Genomic DNA, 22,198 nt, shown 5'->3' with positions numbered 1-22,198 from the left:
CTCCGGGGCTGGGCCGTGCCTGGCGCTGGCACACTGTGTCCTGTGTGTGGAGGTGTGCTCTGGGCACAGTGATAGCTTCACTGAATAATTACTGGTTTTCACATGAGCACATTCCGGATGTGCTCCTTTAAGATCGAGGCGAGGTGTCAAGGGCAAGTTGAGTAGCAAGTTCCCAAATGACAAGAGAACTTGGAAATGACTTGCAACTGTACCTGTATCTGTATTGGCCAGATGGGTTTCTATTTGGATTGCATGGGGTGGGGGGAATGTGCTGAGTAGTGGTTAAAGAATTTCATCTATTGTCAGAAAGGTCTTTATTAACCCGAATAAACATTCTAACATAAAATCAAAAACTGAATTAGTAGCTGTGCAACTTGGCAGAATTTCCTAAATAAATTACTAATTATAGTTATTATTTGAGGAACTACAGCATTGTCCGATATTAATTTAAATTTAGTTTCTATTTAAATTAGAGTAATGTTTGTATATATTTTTTTGGCAGTGGAGCTGGACAAATATAACAAAGCAAGGATGAGAATAGTGCAGTAGCACATTCTTACCAAAAGAGGGCAACAAATCATTTCAGAATGGCACAGCTCGTATGTACAAATGCAGGTGTCGGGTTAAATGTGTAAATAACAATAATTTACATTTACTTCAGGAACGGCAGTCTGTACTGTCAGTCTGTAGTTCAAAGCTGCTCCACAGTTTTAGCAACAAAGGTGCACATTGTCACATTCCTGCAATATCTGAAACAGGAATGAAGTTCTTCAAGTGAAAGTGTCAGCTCACAAAGTCCTAGCCAGAATGCAAATAGGAGTAATACGAGTTGCATAAAATAATCACTGCTGTAGTTGACCTTTGGCCAATAATAAACTGCTTAGTAAAATAAGTTATTTTACATTATCTGACTTATTTATGGATAAAATGAGGCTTTCCTCCCCATCCCACCCCACCCCCCGCCCCCCAAGAAAAGCAGTGGGATTTGGGATATTTATGACATATCACTTTCTCCTGAGTCTTTTTTTTCCTGTGCAGGAAGCTTCCGTTTTGGCAGCTTCTCATTTGGCTAGAACTGCTTTCCTTCTCTGCATAAATCAGAGCCCAGGTTTAAAGTGGCTGCAGTCAAGGAGCAGCATCAAAACAGAAAAAAAAATAACGGCTAAGAGTCGTCATGTGCCGTTGCTGTGGGTGGCGGCCATTGTGATTACAATGCCCTGTATTTCCTACTGATGGGTATGTGATGGACGTCTGTCTCAATGAGGCTTTGAACAAGTTTACCCTTTTACAGAACACTAAATCCTGTTTGCGGACAATGTATGTTTATCTGTTGCGAGGACAGAGACACATTGGTTGGATCTGGGAAGATGACAGCAGCCGAGCATCTCTAACTGTGAGCCTCTGGTATCATGCCAAGCCCCCAGGCCTTGCACCCCCCCCCCCCCCACATGCCCAGCCCCTGCTTCTCCAAAACAATGGCACAATTTGGCACAGTGTGTGGCCTTTGTTCCTTGGCTGGGCCTTCAGAATGGCAATGCCGACAGGGTCAAGTGCAGTTCTCTGTCTTGCCAGCAGAGGGACTCTTTGACAGGGGCAGATAAATACAGAGGGGTCACTTTTTCTGGGCACTTTCAAAATAAACTAGGAGTGTTTTGTGGAAGCTGTAGAGTCACCAGAAGAACTCTCAGTATTGGTTTAAGAAATTATGCACAATATGAAAAGTAATTTAATCTTTTAAAATGCAGTATTTTCCAATGTAAATTTGGCTTATACTGTATAGTACACTATATACCATATTCTGGCCCAAAGAGTGAAATTAGTTTAACTTTTTTTACTCAATATTGTTTAGGAAACCATTGTTTTTTCAGAGTTTTAAAACTAAAATTTCTTTTTAGAATTTGTTACCATTCCCGGTTTAAAGTTTAAGGTTTGCAGCTTTCTTTTTTGTGGCAGTAGTATCTGCTACTGACTTGATATATTGTCTGTAGAATCACAATAATATTTTTCACTTGCAGTTTGGAGCCTATGAGACAGAAGGCAACTAGTGGGAAAAGATGAATATGACAACTTTTAACAATTTTGAACAATTATTATTGCTACTGTTATGAGTATAGTTTAGTTGTGTTAGGCCTTACTTCTAGTTTTCTGTTTCTCAGTTATACTGCAAGTTTAACTTGTTCCTTGTGCTTAGTTTCTGACTGATTTTACCTGTGAATTACCTGCGTACTTCTGAGGCACGTTCGGTATGATGGTATTGTTCAGTTTGATTTTTAAAAACATATCATTAAATATTTCACACCAAACATTGTGAGGAGTAAACTGCATCTGTGTTGTGCCACTGCTTTCCAGCTTTGGCTATCTTTCTGTACTTATGTTTTTGGTTTTTGATTACTGTATGGCATTAACAAAAAACTACACAATAAAAAATTCCAATAAATGCATTTTAAGTCATGCCATTTAATGTCACCAGATTCTATTTTTGGTATTTTATGCTAGTTTGCTGTGGCATGACATAAATCATAAATCAGACATTAATGGGGCATTAATTACAAGTTTATTCAATATGTGAAACACACGCACCTTTAATGTGTCTGAAGGGTAAAAAAAAATTGTATGTCTGTAAAAAGAGGAGCCTGCTCACTCAGGGAAGCTGTTTCTGTTTGGTGAAACAGTGCTGGTGTAAATATAGCACGGCTCAGCCATTAAGCAGGGTTTTCACATTGGTCTCTGCTTTAATCCCTCTCTCCATGCTCTTGCCGGCTCAGTGCGGAATGCCTGTGTTGCGAAGCACTGCTGAAGTAGTCCTTCTGATGTTTTTCTTTTCTTTTTTTTTTTGAAATGTGACCGCAGAATGTTAGTTACAGTATTTAGCTAATTAGCACAAATCTTGGATGGATCGTCAGTCCGTGGCAAAAATGCATACCCGGGTGAGGTTTAAGACGTTTCTGTTTAAAAAACAAAATATCATACGCCATACTTTCCGGGAAGCGTTTCTTATAAAATTTCAAGGAAGCGTCTTTTAGAAAGTATTTAAGTTCACTCTAGGCCTGCATCACAGAGACTACACACAGTATTCTACATACCTAAGTAACTGCTGATTTTACCTGTAGACACTGACAAATCTGAATTGGAGAGACCCCCCCCTCCCCAAACATGAACTGACATGGTGACTGTGGCCTAGCGAAGCCACTGTGCTGGAAAGGCTGCGTTGCTCCCCAAAAGAGCAAAAGAAATAACTTTGAAGTGTTCAGTGTTTAGAAGCTTCTTGGCTGTGGTAGCAAGAACACTAATCCCTGCTTTGGTCTGTGACGATTCTCCAAGTGGGTCTCTGATTCCACCCCCTCTCAATTTTTCAGACCCGTGTCAAGCTCAAGTTGCTCTCCAGATTCTTACAGCTCTCCTTCCCAATGCCTTCTGGCAAGCCCTGCTATTTATAAGGAATCCCTTTTTCTCCTTTTTCCCCCCTGCTTGTTTGATTTTCTGCCCTGGTTAGGGAGGTGGCTATTCAGAGGCGCTTTTTCTCACCCACAAATCTCTCCCGCACAGTGGGGCATCTGTTTATCAATACAAACTGCGTTGATACAGTACAGCAGAAGTCATCAATTGATGCAGTTGAGTCAGTTAAAGAAAAACCTGATGTTTTTGCCATTAATTACTTAATACTGGAAAAAGATCCGAAATGATCACAATACTGGTGATTGATTACATTTTTAAAACACTAATAACAAAACACTAAAAATATCGGGTTTGATATCAGTCCCTATTCTGTGCTGTTGCAGATTTTCAAAACCTGTTTTAGAACCAGTTAAAAGTAAGAGTTAATTTTCTCCATCAGGGCCTTACCTTGGAGGAGTGTGGCTGGCCTTTGGTGTAAAATTCACACTTAAGCTCTCACTTGTGCTGTGGTTAGACAAGAGTGTGATGCGCATGTCCCCCCCCCCCCCCCCCACTCTTGAACAGTATCTCCTGGCGCGGGAATTCAGTGTGGCCGAGTTCAGTGCTGCGCCTTCTGTTTCAAAGCAGTCTTTTTTGTTTTTTTAAAAAACAACTCCCCAAAAATGCACGATTTCTTTCCAGTTTAGTATGTTGCCTGAGGCTCCAAAAGTATGAGTTCTTGATGGCAGGGAGCTTGGTTTTCTAATGAACTTCATCTTTTTATGAATCTCTGCGTAAATCTTGCAGGCAGTAGCAGCATTTCCTAAATAGCCATTGATCGGTGCGACCTCTGACCTCACGAGAAACAAATGGGCCTGATCATTACTTTTCTCGCTCTATTGAGACCAGCTAATCGAACCTACAAAGTTTTGAGTAAAAAAAAAATCTGAAATAATGCGTGATTAGTTACATGTCCTGAGGAACTGCAAAACCGAGATCTCAGGGTGGAGGTTGGGCAGGTACAAAACACACATCAGAATATAGGAAAGGGGGCACTTTGGGTCCTGGATCTTGTCAGTAATTCTAAAAATAAAAGGAAGAATATGTAGGGAAGAATTACATGGGGGAATTTTAACAAGTTCTTCTGCAAAGAACTAGTAGCAACTTACTGTGCACGCTTACGGCAGAGTACAATATGCAGAGTTATAACTCAAGGGAAAAAAAATTTAAGCGAGAAAATGAGATTTTTTTTTTTTTTTACCTTTTTTGGAAATGGGACAGAATTACAGGATTTTAAAAATCCTTTGTTTTTGGTACTTTTAGTTTCTCTGTTTGTATTTCTTTTATCGTTCCAGAATCAGGAAAATATTTTTAATAACATTTGCATTTCCAGACCAGCAGGGCTTAAATTTTTGTTTTTATTTGTTGTTTGATCTGATTGTAGTTTAAAATGTCTGACCAAATAACAAGGGCCCTGGGAGTTTAAATCCTCGTTATTGTTTTGCTCATAGACATGTAAATAGAACAAATTGCCTCTTTTTTGGTGCGTTCTGGTCATATTTTTTTCCGCAATCTAGTCAAATTGACAGAATTATCAGTTCAGTATTTAATATTTCGGGGTAAAGTTTAAGTGAGCAAACTAACCCCATCATAGTAATGATTAAGCACACTAGGCATGCATTAAGAAATATGACATTGTCAATTGAAAAGGTATAATCAAAACTGATAGAAACAATACACTGCTTTTAGGGATGGGTGAGAGGTGATCTAACAATTATGTGTGTCTGAGTCTGCTGTTCCTGTAGCAGGGCTGAGGGAGCAGAGACCAGCCCAAGATAGCCATCGCGGTGGCTAACGCTGCGTGACCTCTCACTGGCCAGCACGTACAGTCTCACTGAAAAGCACCAAGACCACCTGTTACTTTTAGGGACCATTAGGTGGTTAAGGTAGCTGTCCAGTTTCTCTTCTGTGTAGCGGTCAAAGACTCGTCAGGCTTCTGCGGCACTTGGTGGAAGGTCACTGCTATGGTCAATACGTCATTGTCCGTCATAATATTTCATTGTGGTTGGCAATATATTATATTCTTTGCAAATATATCACAGCTTTTGCTAATAAATTACTATCCTTGCTTCTTATGTCATCATTCATGGTTATACATTATTGCACTTGGTAATTTTTCATCGTCTTTAAAATTATTTTATTTGATAATATATCACTTCTCTTGTTCATATATTTCAGTCCATGCCTATATAATATTGTTTTGGCTATATATGGCCTTGCTAACATGCCACTGTGATTGCTTATATATTACAATATCCTTGTCCTTATTTGATGGTACACTAGGAATGTTCAGAGACATTCCCTAGAAGCAATATGTAGATATAGTTGTGCTCATTGATGAGCTACTAGACATGACTATAAGCCAAAACTATAAAACTCTGTGAAGACACTTGTGTGCAGTTCCCTGAAGACAGAGTGATAATGATATATGGACAGTTGCTGAGTGGCCACGCTGAAGTCTGAGATTGCCCTAAGTTATGAATGAGCTTTTGAAAGTGCAGGGGAGTGATTCCTTATAAGCCTAGATTCAGGGGTTTCAGAGAGACAAAGACTACACTAATACATAGTAAGAAAGGGGGTGACCTATGCAATTTTGTCATAAGTTAAAAAGATTGGAAAGCTAGATATCAGTCATCACCGATAAGTCGTTCCTGTAGAGCTACTACTTGTGAATTTCAGAAGAATGCATGTGGCAGTCGGAAATTTACGAAGGGGTCTTTCTTTGTTCCTCTGTTCATCCTTTTCACCAGTTTCTGCTAATATTATCCTTATGTTTGGATTTCAATCAGCGATGTATTTTCAGGACCATTAATAGACCGACGATTGTACCGGCACTGAGGGGTGTGATTGAGTAAATCTTTCGTAAATGGATGAGTTGTTTTAAAATACTGCAGTTTTAAAGAATGCTATATAGTGCTGCGATAACAGCAGTTAGGTAGGTGAACTGCTGTGTTGTATGTAGCTAAACTGGTGGGTGGTTGAATGTACAAAAAACGGACTGAAAAGGAATAACTTAAATCTGGAGCATAGAGCACATATTTTAATAAAAAGGGATAGATCATATATGTTTATGAAAATGCCTCTGGTTGATAAGGCACATTCCATTGACCAAACACGTGTTAATATTAATAAACGCCATTTGCATTGGCGGTCGCTGAGTGTCAGTGATATTGGGCATCCTTAAAGGTCAACTTCAGTTGCTGCAGGAAAGCCAGATTCTCAGGGGTGTCACGAGTGGTCGTGGGGTTTAAACATGCAGGGTGTTTTTAGAGACAGGGCCTGACGCTGCCAATCACTTTCCCACAGAGCCTAAAGCAAAAGCTGAATACAAATGTCTTCTAAACAAATTGGTTGCAGTGTGGGTTAGAAATCCAGGACCATACTGTACTCTCTCCCTAAACTCTTTACTAACTGGTCTCCTTCCAAGGAGCTTAAAGAGGCTGGTGGAGAAATTTAAATGCCTTTAGCGATTAACTTGACCTTCGTACTGCCTTTAATGGTGCAAACTGAATAATGTGCCCTCAGATTCCACCAACAGAGGTGCTTGACCCCTGTTTTGGAAAAGTGTCACCTGTAGAGGCACTAATAGGGTCCCCCCGCCAGACCTGTCACCACTGACTGTCTGTGGCAAGCGGAAATGGCAGCGGAGAGTGATAAACTGAAGCTTCTTAGAGGTACAAGGCACCTGCAAACGAGGAACTCGGCCTGACGCCCAAATTTACACCACAGATGGAGGATAAGTCTGCTGAGAGATATTAATATGTATTTGAATAAATGTTCAGAGGATGGTACCTAAAACGCTTTCCACATAATGTAGCTTGACAGTATATTTGTACTAATAACCCCTGAAAGTGGTAATAAAATAGTATGAGGCTTACTGTATGGATGATTAATGCCAGTGGGTAATTAAATTCCATTAGGCTCAGGTTCCCTTGCCCATGCCAGTTAGACCCAGAAGATGAATGCTTTTCAGAGCTGTGCTTTGGCATTCTGGTCCTTAAGAAAGGGTGCACTAGTTTAGGACATCTGCTGCCAATTGGAGCTTCCAGATAGCCAATGGTGCTCCAGGGTGCCATATCCCTGCTGAGTGGGACACCCTGCTGAACTGTATAATGAAGGCCAGCCAATGGGATTTCAGATTTTCTCATTTCTCCTTTGGTCCCACCCTCTCCACTTGTGTCCGGAGGTGATGCCAGCAGTGGAAACAGACTCCTAGTTCTGGCCCCCGTTCACTCATACTGCATAGAAGTCAGAACCCGCTCTATCCTGCATGCCCACCTGCTGTTTTGTGGCTGCACCTTCCCCAAGGCTGGCATTCATGCATCCAGGAAGTAGTCCTCCCCCTTTGTAGATAGCTACGGTAATGACCCACCCGGGACTGCTCGGGACTGCTCGGCACTGCGTAAGGTAAGGTGCCGCAGCACCGCATCCAGGTGGAGCAGCAGGCAACATAAGCATTTCATTAAATATTGAAGCAACCGTTTTCAGTTACAGTGACAGGAAAAAAAGAGCTTTGGCTACATTCCAAAAGTGACTAAATATATGTCTGGGTTTTCTTCTGCCCCCCCCCACCCCCCTTCATTCCAGTCTCTTCTCTAATCACATTCTGGTTTTACTTGACCTTTCTTCTGCTAATTAGTTGCCTTCTTGAAAAGCATTATGGGTAATACATCTTGGGCGAGGCAGCTTCCCACTTTCCGCACCGGTAATCACTCTAAATGTATGAATGATTTATTCAGAGGAGCCATTTCTCACAATCTTAAAATACACAAACCATAAAATACACCCCAATTATTACTTCACTCTTCAGGGCCGAGGAACAACACGCTGCACTCTCCGTAATTCTAATGAGACCGAGGGAGAGGGCATCTGTGCAGGGATAAACAAGGGGACGCTCCGGGGGTGGATGACTGCTTGCTGATGAGGGTGGTAATGGGTTTGCAGGCCACACCCTCGCTGCGTGATACGCTGTTTACGGTCCTGTGGCCGTGGTGGGCACAGGTCTCTGTGCCGCTCCTCGTCCCTCGTTGCTTTGAGCTTGCAGTAGCAGTGCTGGCCTTGCAGCACAGACCAGCTGTACAGATTGGCCACATACAAGGAGGTGCTTGGAGACTGCCTTGGTGTACGCAGCAGGGTAGCCTGTGAGCTTTGTTTGTAAATGCCCTTTTTACTGTTTTAATAAACTGAATGAAATGTACATTAAAACTCAGCAATAACCTTCTGTTTAATATAGTCAATTGCTACGCTTTTTATTTTGTGTTTTATTAAACCTTAAATTAAATAATCAATCGATAAATTTTAATGGACATTAGATACACATATCAAACCCATACTATTTGGTTAGAAACGCCAATTTTTAATACACTTATTAGTAAAATTGCCTTTTATTGTTGGGAATGTAAATTCCTTTGAAATGAAATCTGGTGACACATATGTTGCATGTTTCATGGCAAAAGCACGAGCTATCCAGGCTACAGTATGCATTAATTAAGTATGATGTAAATAGGAAGGAAAATTCATTTCTCAGAGGACTTATTCGATTTAACTCTATAATTGCGAACCATCTTCATGGCTAATATATAATAGTTTTTTGTATTTGGCACCAGCTGGTATGGAGTTAATGATGGAAGCTTTGGGGTGGGGGGCTGAAATGATGTCTTACAAGATGTAATTCTGTACAATAGATGCACAGTTCAGTCCTTTTTGTTGTGTATGACATACGAAATATTTCTGTCTCAATGACATTTTTTTCTAAGTCATGTAGGATAGCATCATGGAGGTTGCCAGTGTGATAACACGTGCTGTCATCCATTAATGAAACTCGTGGGAGTGCTGAGGTCTTAGGTGTTGGAATAGCGTACTGACTGCCCCATTGCCTTGTGATGTGCATGTGTGGGGCTGTTGTTGGAAGCACAAAGCACTGGATGGCCCAGCAGCTGTGGGGCTCCCAGCCTCCCTGCCTTGTGCACTTTATGGAACATCTCAGTGTCAAAAGCATATGCAGCCATGTTAAGTGTTGGTTTCACTCGTGTTGGAGTCCGTCCCTCTGCACAGCCTGGTGCCATATTGTAGAGAGAGAGGCTCTTCCCCGCTGCAAAAACCGTGATGTGTTTGTGGGGCCCAGAGAGCTGCATCGCCTCCCCCCTTCCCGCAGCCCCGTGCCGCGAGAATGAAGCGTTAATCACAAGCTCTGCCAACAGCCGCGTGGCATCCATCACCGGCACGCAGCGCGCAAGGCCGGTGGCGGGGAGCGCGGCCTTGGCCGAGCCGGAGCATCACTCCTGATGCGCGAATGCCGTTGAGCAGCAGGTGCCATATTACTGTGTACAGAAAAGCAATTAGGGAGCATATTGGATGAATGAAGAGTGCATTAATATTAGCAAGTGCATTTGTCAGTGGCTTTGATGTGAGCCTCTTTCTTTTCTTTATGCAACATTAAGATTGTGGCACTCATAAATTCTCTGCTTAAATTGCCATCTGTTCCCTTGTCAGGCCACACTGAGAAAAGGGGGTGAGGAGAAAGAAAGAGCAAGGGGAAATTTTAAAATAAATATTTTTTGGAGGAAAGGGACAAGCAAAGCCATGTTATTCAGGCATATCCTTAACTTTCTGTTTGTAGCCTGTCTATTCCAAATGGGAGGGATTCTTGCTATTATTATTGAGAAATAACTTGTGCTTTTGAATCCTTTGTTCTGATGGAATTATTATTAATTCCAATAAATAAGCAGTCAGAGGAGATATGTTCTCCACACAGCTGGTGCTGGGGAGATTCGGGCAGTATGTGTGAATGATGCTGCAGCATCTCTGTTGTTTTTCTGTTGTTTTTTTTTTTTTTTTAAAAAAAGGGCAGGTTTGCTAATCCCTGGGTGAGTCCAGGCTGCTGAATCTTTGCTCTGTCACTTCAACCTTAAGGACTGCTTGATGACACCACATCCACTAGCTGTCACCAGGAGAAGTCTGCCACCAATCCCTGTATCTGCAAACGGGCTCTCTCCATGCCACGGCTCGGACAAGTCACCGCCGTTGTCCTTCATACATTTCCCGAAGTCAGCTTTAGCGACACCGCTAGCCCTAAGCTGCCATCAAGCACTGCTGAACCGTCCCTTCTGGAAGCTGGCCGAGCAAAGGTGGCCCGATGCCCCCACATTGCAACTTCACTCCTTCATCAGCAAAATGTCAGAACGTTGTCTCCGTTTGGACAGGCTGCTTAGCCGAAGATGCTGCCCAGCAAGATGCCTCTCCCACTGCAGCCTCCGAGTGTGTGCTCTTCAAATCAGCCAGGAAGCTCCAAAGTAAATCTCTCATTTTTAAAAGGCCCCTTTCTGCGGTTAGCCTTGTTATAATGTGGCTTGCACTGGCTATCGTAATCAAACTGGTGGACTGTTAGTCCTTCCCTGAGGAACCATTTTTAAGAAACGGCTCCATTATTGAGATATTTAGTCTTCTGAAAATAATTCTCAAAAATCTCAGTTTCCAAATTTGTCAGCCAGCTATGGTTTAACAGACTTGTCAGTAGCTGCTGCCTTAATCTGTGCAGCAGACACTGGCCCGGAGATTAAAGATCAGGAGACTTAAAAAAAAAAAAAGTTTGGGTACTATATGCCAAAATTCCTCTCTAAATAAGCATGTTTAATGTGGTTTGCCTTTACGGACCTCCCTGGTCGATGTTTATGGTTGTAGAGCTCCAGCGTCCCCTTTGAAACATAAGGCATACTTGGCACATTCTCCCTATCTAGTGTTCTGAATTAGTCTGCCCCTTTCTTCTCTCTCTCCTTTCCATACTCTCTTTTTTTGTTTTATAACTTGTGGCTTGCCTCAGAGCACACTAATTTATGAAAGCTCTACTGTACAAGCTTGCAGTCTGTGTGCCGCTCTCAGCAAGTCACAAGTTCAGCGGTCAGTGCAGCTAGCGGCTCATCAGGTCCCTACATGATCCAGTTCTGACACTTTTGTATTAATATTCATTAATATTCCTATTCATGTTCTGCATGGTACCAGATTTCCAACCCCCCTCCATGAGATCAGTTTATGAATTGCATCTCTTTTAGGAATGGCATCTAATTGATCTAATTCACTGTTATTATGTATGATCTTGAAGGCGGAGCTAGTAAAAGTGGTAATGCTCCTTATCTCTAGTGAGCTGTGTTTGAGGATTGGTGGTGGAGGGGGGCTCATGCTGATGTAACTGTCCATTGGTGATGCCATTGTCACCAGGGTTGTCATTCGACATACAGTGCTCACAGAAAGTCTTAGGACGCTTGCTGAATTCTGGAACAGTGTTGCAAATTCATTATTTTCATAACAAAAGCCCATTGACAAGTAATGTTTAACATATCTTCTCAGACTTTTTCTTTTATTAAGTGTCATAATTCTTTGACTAACTCATTCGGTTCTGGTCCTGCCGTTTTGCTATTAATTGCAATTGTAGTCATTGGTTCTCAAAGGGATACTAAACACAAATGTTTGGTGTTTTGTATTATTGCGAAGGTGTTACTAATTAAAAAGCACCCAATGAGACTGCTTTTCATTGAACTTTTTAATCAGAACAGCTCTTTTAGAACTATAGTTTGGGTTTCAATTTATTACTACTTGAAATTAATGTTCTGCTTAAAACTTCTGGTTGTTTCCATTGTGATATATATTTTTCGTAAATATATGAATGAAGTAATGATGTTTGTTATAAAAACCAATACATTTGCAGTATTTTACTGAATTAAACAAGTGTCTCAAGACATTCTGTAAACACTGTACTGTAGGTGCATACAAACCATCCATAAGCATCAGCATAGGCACTCACTCTAAATCCCACAAAGAGAAACACAGGTTTGCAAGTGGCAACACACACCCTAGAAACGCAGATGTTGAAGGAACTCTATTACACACTAAACAACTAAGATGTCCACAGACTTCAGCTTAGTGGCATATATATGTTTTTCATCTTTATCCGTTTTTTTTATATCTCACATAAAGTTTGCACTTTATGCTGAAACCAGTGACTTTGTGGTAATTTATGTAATTTCTCATAAAGTATATAAGTCACCAGTAATATATGGCAGAATAGCACAGTTCAGCATAGATTCATATGCATATTGTGAATGAAAGAAAGATAAGTCTAGCAATGACTATTCTGTATTCACACTCGGAGGTATTTGAGTATTCTTCATTTCACAGCTAGATTTAATAAAGTAAAATCTGCATAAGGTCAAGCCATTTGGAACAAAGGAAATACCAGGTTCTGCTGTGTGGAACATTTATTTAAAGCCTTATCTGACCCTGGATGCAGAGAGTCACACTACTGAGGCGGCAAAGGAAAAAATAAAGGGGAAGCTGGATGTGCGCATTCCTGTGGTTCCTTGTCGCCCTGTCCGGTGATTAGCATCTCGGCTGCTTTCCGCACACGCTTGCATTATCTTTTGCACGGGGCTCACAGTGGATGTGAAGGCTGTACAGGTTGTGGAATAGGATGGGGGTCTGTGGCAGCTAACTTCAGGCTCGGAGCTCATATTGTGGACATGGCAGTGGATTTGTTTGCCTTTTGATTTGGTGCTTTTGATCTGTGACGCGGTGACAGCAGCATGCGTGGTGGCCTCCCCGAGACCTTTCAGAGCGCTTCTTGCCCCCCACTCGGCTGGCAGGGTCACCACTAAGAGCCAGCTCGCTCTGCACCCCCCCACGCCGAAGATGCTCCTGTTTCGCTGCTGAGGATCCCCCCCCACCCCATGAAATGTGTTATTTTCCTCAGAGGCGCTGTATCTGCCGCCTTGTTCGCTTCCCGTGCTGCCCTTTTCCCGTAGCTCGCCGGCAGCTCCTTTTCCACGCGGCGCCTCTTGTGAATCACGCGCCAGACCCCTGATCTGAGGGGGATCAATTTGCTGCCAGTATGCTTGAGCAAGCAGGGAGCTCTCTTCATTCACTTAGAGTGACCAGGCGGCAGCTTCTCTGTCAGCCGCTGGGTCTTCGGCTCGCCAGGGGAAGGGGAGGAGCCAGAGTCACCAAGCGGCCTCATTGCCTCACCCCAAGAGGCTGGAAGAGTGCTTAGAGGCTGGTGTAGGGTGAAAAGGGTACCTGCAAAGTCATTGTTCCACTACATATCTGTATTTAAAGCCACTTAAATTGCCTCCAGAAGATTACCATGAAGCAAAACTTTCCTGTTAGCTTAACCAATGATCTGCCTGCCGTGCTCTCGCCGCTCTGACTGCTTCCTGTGTCAGCTGTTCTGACGGCAAAAGCATCTACTCAGAGATGTCGGGCACCTCATTTCTCATTTTCTGCCTCTGCCCTTCGTCTTGTTTCAGGGGGTGTGTTTCCCCACATGAGAAGAGGACTAGGAGGAGACCATTTTACACCCAGAAGTTTGAGCGCTCCCCCTGAAGGTAAGAGCAAATTCTCTGTACCTTTCTCCACAGTCGTGGAGGCTCAGGCTGAGATTTGCGGCTTTTTGGGAGCTTCGAGTGGGATAGAGAAGGCAGTAGTGATTGGGGGGGTCAGTGAGGAATGGAAGAGGCTGGTGTTGAGTCAGGCCTAGTCTCTGAGTCTGAGGAAACATGGAAGCATGGAAGCATGAGCTCTCTCAGTCTTCCCCTCCTGCCTCCTCCCACCAGTCTTCCTCCTTGTTCCTGCTTTTACCTTTTTCCCTGGGAACCTGAGCTGGGGTAATCCCTTTTTAGCTCAGCATCACAGACACCTGGTCAGCCCCTGGTGGGAGGGTTAACATGCCAGAGTTGTCGCTCAGAGTCGGAGTGAGGCTGTATGAGAGCAAAACGCAGCGGGCTGGTGGTTCCCCGCTAGGCTCCATGACCGTGTGATAGGGCAGGTAAGAAGCAGACAGACAGACGCACACCCACCCACACACGCAGGCCGGCTCCTCCCTCCTGGGCTACAGGGCCTGACCCAGATGTGTTAAAGTGGGTCAGGGGGGCCGCAGAACTGCCCGCGGGAGGCCTGCCCTGATTAAAGCCAAATTGCAATTGGGAATTGAGCGCAAGCCCCTCCCAGCCCCTCACCTGCACCACTAATCACACTTAAATCACTGACTTTATCCCGCCAGTGGTGGCGCCGCTCATTTCACACACTTGCACATCATTCCCTCTGTATGGAGGCCATTGCTGCATGTGCCCTAGTAAAAACTAGTGTCCTTGCAGATCATCGCGTATAAATCATATGTGACCATTACCTCCCTCCCCTTCCTTTGTTATACAGAAGGCTGGTCTGTTGTCCTCTTTGGTATGATATCGAAGTTGGTCTTGTTGCTCATGTGTGCCCCGCTCTTGGAATGGGACTGGGTGTTGAACTCACGTCAGCCAAGTCCAGCACAACCCTGCTGGCTGTTAAAGCTGGTCGTTCCCGATGTAACTCAGCTATGAAGGCTTTATGAGGCTGGAGGGGGGGGTTTGCGATCAGAGCAGCCAATGCCAGTGGCCTTGTGGAATGTGGCACACATTCCCCGCAAAGATGGAGAGAGAGAGAAAAAGAGAGAACGGAAAAGGGTGATAAAACTCCACTCATCATGAAGAAGACTTGTACCCCACCTGTCTTGGTAGGTGGGGTGTGGCATTAGGTAGTGACAGTGAAAACCTGCCTGTCATCACAAGGGTGGGGGCCTTGATTGAGTGGTGTGGGGCAGTGTACTGGGACTCAGCGACGGCCCGCTTCACTCCCAGTAAAGATAGCGTGACATGCTGTAGTGAGGGCCATGTGCCTACGGCGAACTCACCTAGAGCTGACAGCGAGAGAGAATGTGCGCTTTGTCCAAACTGGCCCGTTTTCATGGTAGCTGAGTGGTCCATGCCCAATGCCCAGGAATGTGCTCTCAACATCCATCCAGATTGGAGGGACAATGGTGATTGTTAAAACGGTGAAGTTTGTTGGGCCCATATGTTTATCACCCCCATCCTGCCTGAAGGAGCGCTCGCCTGTGCTCTCCCTGGAACAGCAAGGGGGGGAGGGGGGGGGGGACACTCGGAAACAGGGCTGCTAACTGGCTGGCCTGCAGCCAGCTGCTGCGAGACAGACAGGAGCTGTGCCAGGCCGCGCTGCCCCCATCGATCGTGCTCGTTGACATTCATAGCTTGTTAGCTTCTATTAGGACTGTGTTTTGTTCCTGAAATTAAGCAAATTTGATTTTGCCGCTATAAATGGTAGCTCGCCATATAGAAACTAATTACATTGATGGAAAATTCACATCAGTGCTGGAATGAGTATTGGGGAAAGGAGAGGAGAATTGTGGCAGCTGGATAGAGAGTGGTCAGCATGGCCATCAGTGCTTCCCATGTGCTGTTCTCAGTAATGGCTGACTGCTATCTGGTTTTGTCCCTTTTTAGCTCTTTCACCGTGACTGACAAACATCATGCAGGGAATTCTTTATCTCATATGAATAAACCAGCTACCACTGTTTTCTGAACACGTTCGACCATACTGTTAAAGGCAGCCCTCGAACCCGTGGCTTGTTGTAAAGAACAGCCATCGTGCTGGATGTTGTACTGACAGGTAAATTTTGTGTCTTCTGGTCTGGTCCAGTGTTGTGATAATGAGAAAAGAGGTGCCCCGCTGCAGGACAGCTACACTTAATATGTGTAACAGACAGAAAAACATGCTCATCTGGTTCCTTTTGGAGGAAGATATTCCAGATGTCTGATTGACACTGTCTGAGAGACAAGTGTTCAGCTCCAACCTTTATCTTTTTTCCTTCTGTGGGTGTCTGTTAATATTGGTGGTGGGGGGGGGGGGCTGATGGTGACTCTCATGACTTGTGCTTTGATGGGCCAGGTTTGAATGGGGGTGAGGACAGATGAGTGACTGCGGCCAGGTAGCTGATGACTCTGTACTCAGGTGGTGTAAATCTGGGTCTTATTCCTGGGACCAGAACCTATTTACTGGACCCTCCAAGCTGTTTTGCTGGCCCAGCAACAATCCTGGACAGGCCCGGCCAACTCCTACACTGGGGCTCCACCCGCATGGAGCAGCTGGCCTGGCATGAAAGTTGGACCTAACTGGGACGATGTTTAAGCACTCCTACGCCTGTGACAGGGGCATGGAGGTTAACTGGCCTACAGAGAGGCGGGGGGGAGTCTCTGATTACCTGTGCCAGTCAGCAAATCCTCAGAGAGCCCCATGTTCATTTGGTCTCCCCGACGCCGGACCCATGCGAGGGGCTCGCAGGTTTGATACCAATCCAGGGCCTAGCAGTGAAATGGCAGCGCGCTTCGCAAACTTGCAGCCAAGCGATGAGCACTCAACACGCCATCCTGTAGATTTGCAAAGGATAGGGATCAACGTTCGGCAGGAATTCCTCACATTTTTAAGGTACGTACTGGTAGACTTTGGGAGAAGCAAGCAGAATACACAGCCAGGTTAAAATGACTCATAGAGCGTGTCCAGTAAGAAACATGCAGCCAATTGCTTAGTCCTCTCTTTGTCCCGATGTGCTACATGCTATTAACCGTGTTTCATATATCTTACAGTAATGAGGAAAACAAGTCCAGCACCTGCAGTGTGTAATTAAACATATAAATTTTCCCCTGGTTGAATTATTTGTAGCCATTGCACATTGCATTGATTTATTTGGTTCTGCAAATTGCAAAGTTGGGGCTATTTTCTTTTCCTGAAGGGGAGCGAAGGGAAACACATTCATCAGTGGCCTCTGCCAAAATAAGCTTTGTAGAAAGTTGACAATACATAAATAGTTTTTCCTTTTTTTCAGACTGCTTTTTATTCGTTACCTTGTTTAATTAAAAAAAAAACTTCTTCCTCAAGGCAAATCAGTAGGCTCCTTATGTGGGGGTGTGTTTCAGCAGACATAAGCAAGGGGGGGCTGGTTGGCTTTGTTGTCATAGCACCATACTGATTGCTGTATAATGAAAGACTGCCTCTGTGACAGCCTTATGGCCGCTCGGCTGTGTGTGTGCTTATGTAGGTCACTGCTTTCAGGAGTACAGGTTAATTCTGGTGTCTGCTGGGCACGGCTGTGCGGCTTTAAATAAAGCACACTCCTGCTCGCTCTCCTGGTTTGTAATTCAGTCTGCCCCCTTTGCGCGTGGCTCGGCCATCCGTTGGCAGCAGATCAGGCTGTGTCATTTTTGCGTGATCGCGTGTATACGCTCTGCATTTGCATGGTAGTGTTTGCGTATGGGTACTTCTGCAAGCCTGTATTTGTGTATACGCAGTGTGAGTTTTGTGCCACGTGCCCATATGTGCGCTTGGCATGTTGAGCCTGTGCAGGCCCGTTTTACCTGCCGTCTGTTGACGCTGCCCATCCAATGAAATGTGCCACCCACTTTTGTCCCTAAAAGGCTTGCTGCTCACCTGCCCGTGTGGTCAGACACTGGGAGCTCTCCGGAGGTGAGGGACAGGCAGGGAGTGCAACCTCTAAGAGTGTCAGCAAAACCACCCTGTTTCTGCCGCTTCCTGTCAACAGCATAAAGTGCTCTGGGAATCGGCGCCGGGGGTTGTGCAGGCAGGATGGCGTGAGCGTGCCGGCGGATGAGAGAGGAGGAGGTGGCGCAGGCTCGGGGCGCGTGCCTCGGTCGCCGCAAGCTTGTTTGTCTTACATTATTAATCCCATCAACGCACAGGAGTGAGTAATGAACTGGCCTCGATAATTCCGAAAACACCCCACCTCCTCACCTGGGAGGGACTGCACTTTGAAGATGACTTACTGTGGTGTTTATTATTTATTACATTGCAGGGATTATTAATTGATAATATCTTAATGACACAGAAGAGCAGTAGGGGGTGGGGGGTGGGCTGCTATAGGGCTGTGTGTCCCCTTGTAATAGGGTGTGTGTGTGTGTGTGTGTGTGTGAGTGCATGTACATGTACATGTGTTTCAGCAGCCCAAGCTTGGCTCCGCTCCCTCGCTCTCTCCAGCAGGAAAGCCCAGGGACAGGCAGCCGGCCCTCCCTCTGGCTATGTTTTGTTTTCTTCCTCTGAAGTTTCAGCTGTTAGTGCAGTCTTCCCCCCACCCCAGCCCCCACTCACTCTCTCTCTCTCTCTCTCTCTCTGCCAGAAACACTGACCTCAATGGAGAGCATTCCTCCTCAGCTCGCACTGCCGGTAGTCGTGTCGTCCCTCTTGGCTGGGGTGTTAACGTCGCCTTTCTGCCCGCCCAGGGTCCACAGGCTTGTGCCCACCCTGCAGCCTGTCACCTTTGTCGAGCGAAAACCGTTGTGCACACAGGCTATATTCACCTGAAACAGGATTAAGTGAAGGGATTATGTTTTGCTCTGCTGTCAAACGGTGTCACCTTACCTGAGGAAGCACAGATAATGGAGACAGTTTAGGTGGTGGGGCTGAGGTGTCTGATGCCATTCTCAGTGACCGCAGCTCAGTTACAGTCCCTCCTTCAAGGCACCCCCCCCCCACCACACACGCACACACACACACACCAGCCCCCGCCCCTTTCCCCATGCTTCTCTCTGGGTGACAGCACCATCCTGGGCCTTGTTCCACTGAGCTCCAAGCTCTGGATAATTACATTGAAATGAGACATTAGCATTTTGTGCGTTTTCTTTATTAATTGCGCAGTTCAGTCACCATGATGTCTAGTGATCGAATCGGGAAACCCTGTTGACCCAGCGCTGCCAGGCGTATGAGCAGAATTCTGTTTTTCTTCAACAGAGATTACATTTCTTTATTTATTTTATTCTATTTAATTTTTTTTTTTGCTATTTTTTATTTTGGCATTTTGAGGAGTCCTGCTGCTTTTATTACATTCCTGACGCTTTTGTTAATACATCATTGCAAAGTTAATGAAAATTGCATTCAGGCATATCCAGAATGATTGTGTCCTTTGTCATGCTAATAAATTGAGAGATGCTGGTCCTATGGGTGAAAACCTGCCCATTGCTGTGGAGTTTTTGATGTGAGCCTGTTGCACTTCCTCTTTCTCTTCTTCTGTCCCTGCTCTTTTTCTCTCTCTTCAGTGGGATGATCCCCCCCCCCCCATATTTAACTTGGAGTTTTATTAAGATGAAACTAATAGCATTTCATCTGTGTATTCAAGGTAAAAAGGGGAGATCTTCTGTACGTATCACATGGCTACAGTACACAGGTAGTACACAGTTAGCCCGTTTTAATGAATGATCACAGGTTAGATCTTTTCTTTTAAGCCTTCTCCACATGTACGCAGGTATTTTTAAAGACGGAGCTTTTTCTATGTGTTTTGGCTTTTCGTCCACATGCAAACGGCGTTGTACATCACTGAAAAACAGCTTTTGTAAAACCCCATCCAGGGTGAGGATTTTCAGAAACTCCGTTTTCAGTGTCGGCGTGTAGAGAGGGAAAACAGTGTTTTTGGCTTGTAACGTCAGATTGTGCGCCGTTGTCCACTTCATTTGACATCAGAGCGTGTGGCGTTTGCTGTTTATATTAGCTGCTTTTAGCCTAGCAGAACTGGTAATAAGGCTTCTGATTGGCCAACATAGCTTTACGGTTAGAGTTATGTCACCACCTGCTGGTTTGGAATGCTGCTGCTGGTTTTGTCAGTGCGTTTTAGCGTTTTCATGTGGACACAGATTGTCTTTTTTTAATAACGGAGGAGGAAAAACACCGTTTTTAAAAATGTATGTGTGGACAAGGCTTTAGGGTGCTACTGGAATACACAATCTTCTGACATTCCTATCGGACCACTGTGTCCGTTTTGTCATTAGCGGTGTAACAATTCATCAATTCTAATCGATATATCGAATGTTAAGTCTACGATACAATTCAGTCTATTTTGTTAACAAATATCGATTCATATCATTAAACCCTGACAAAACGCCAAATCACTGCTATAAAATCTACCAAACAAAACAGTCTAGAGACTCACCTTAGTAGAGAGTACAGTTTGCTGATGTTTTCTTACGTATCCAGAAACCGTTCTTTGTTGTTAAAGTACAAATACAACACGGAATGTTTTTTGTGTAGACATGTTTGTGTGTTTTTGAGACGTATAATTTTTTCAACATAATCTATTGTTAAAATTAAAATGAAACATTAAGTCTTCAGTTCAAATAGATTCCACTAAAATCAGCTTATGTTTCATTGTATTGAAAATATTGACAAGGTATTACTGAATTGAATCATTTTGCAGTAACATTTCAGATATCATAACAGAATCACTGCCTTGAAAAATGGAAATTGAATCATATTGTGGCAAAGCTTATGATTTACAGCCCTAGTTGTCACACAGTTCAGCTAGCGGATGGTGGCATTCAGAGTTGCCGCTGACCTGACATAACAAAACCGAGTGAGTGAGTGACCAGTCCTGTGGTTGTTTCTGGGTCACCCAGGAGGTTTAATATGTAGCCAAAATGTAAAAGTCAAAATTAAACAAAAGGAGAATTTTTTTCATGTGTGTTCGGCTACTCCAAATGAATCAAAGTTATGATGCTGACTAATTTATAAAGGCGGGCGGGGGGGAATTTTACATCAAGCTAGTCATTTTAAATAAAAAAAAAATAATAATAAAAATCTTTTTTAATCTATCATTTTCTAAATAATCTGAATATTGATCATGGATGCTTAAACCAATACATCACAGAGCATGTGAGTACTGGTCTTTCTGTTTCGTAAAGCAATGTAGTGGTGCCTGTGAGTGACCTAAATCATATTCCACCTGAAAAGGAGTTTCGCTTTGTTCTACTACTGTATATATACCATATTATACTATATGTACCGTATTATAAGATGGTGTGTGGTTTTTATTGAGTTTGGCCTCCATGAAATTTTTCACCCCTCTAAATGTCCCTCCAGGACATGAAATTTGCCTTGCAGAACGGCTGATATCTTTGCAGTGTCACTGAAACTGCAGATGCCATCCATCGAGCTCCTGAATATGGCCACATATTTGGTCACACGGCAACTTAAAAACCTGAGGAGATAGCGATGCTTTGCATGGATGTCATCCCGGAGAACATTTTGCTGGAACCCTCTTTTAGACCTCATGAATATGTTGCGTTCAGTGTCCCCGCACGCGCTTTCTGATAACACAGCCGGAGGTAGCCTGCCGCCGACTGCCAGTTCTGCAGCTTTTGTTGATCGTTGAAATACATTTATTTAACATAGAATGATCTGTATTTTGTTGTAGTTCTTTTGTGTCATGTAAAAGAGGGTTGATAAGTAAAATGCTATATTAAAACGGCCACTGAGATGGTATTGGGAGAATGTTTTTACCCTTGAATGTCACTGTTTCTTGGGTGAAGGTAATACTCCTGTAATATGCCACTACTGATAGTTTTTTTTTTTCTTTATTTGAATGTTGCCTGTATTTTTTTGATTAATTGCGATGCTGCGCTTTGTCATACTCTGCTTTTATCTTCTGAATGTCTATAAATGTGAGGACTGGTCATCAGAGCTTGGGGGGGAAAAAAACCCCAGAAGTGGCAAGAAAAGCTGGTAGTGTGTGGGAGCGCCTTCGCCGACTGCATCAGGTTCCATTAGGCCACTTAGGGTTTTATTGGAGAGGAAAGCATCCAGGTAATTAAAGGACTCCTGAAGGGAAGGAACAGGAGTCCTGCTGGCCCTGGCTGCGGAGACATCTGTTGGCCTTGGGGGTCAGATGCTGGGGGGGTGGGAATGAATGGCGAGTGGAATGTCGGGGGGAGCATATGGAGTGGGGGCTGGACATGGTAAGGTGGGCTACTGAGGTGCCCATACCTGTGGATTGTAACTTTCTCAAATAAAATGACTGATTAATATGGTCCTGGTTCTCCTCTCTGTTATAATGTAAATACCTCCACTCCATAGCTCATGCCAGCTGAGCCACACAGGAGGAGGAGATGAA

At 44.1% G+C, this 22,198-nt stretch overlaps 1 long non-coding RNA gene across 1 annotated transcript in view; it reads left to right on the top strand.

Moving 5' to 3' along the window:
- The window catches only part of LOC111858619 (uncharacterized), a 29,239-nt gene extending 9,972 nt beyond the window's left edge, over window positions 1-19,267 (top strand). Inside the window, exons 5-6 of the long non-coding RNA XR_002841624.2 lie at window positions 13,731-13,808; window positions 18,440-19,267. This is a non-coding gene — a long non-coding RNA (uncharacterized lncRNA). The remainder of the gene's footprint in view (window positions 1-13,730; window positions 13,809-18,439) is intronic.
- The last annotated feature ends 2,931 nt before the right edge of the window (window positions 19,268-22,198 follow it).

Source organism: Paramormyrops kingsleyae, chromosome 3 (assembly GCF_048594095.1).
Source record: "Paramormyrops kingsleyae isolate MSU_618 chromosome 3, PKINGS_0.4, whole genome shotgun sequence".
Classification (NCBI taxonomy): Eukaryota; Metazoa; Chordata; class Actinopteri; order Osteoglossiformes; family Mormyridae; genus Paramormyrops; species Paramormyrops kingsleyae.
The sequence above is the reverse complement of the archived record's forward strand: the minus strand, read 5'-3'. Positions and strand labels throughout refer to the sequence as shown.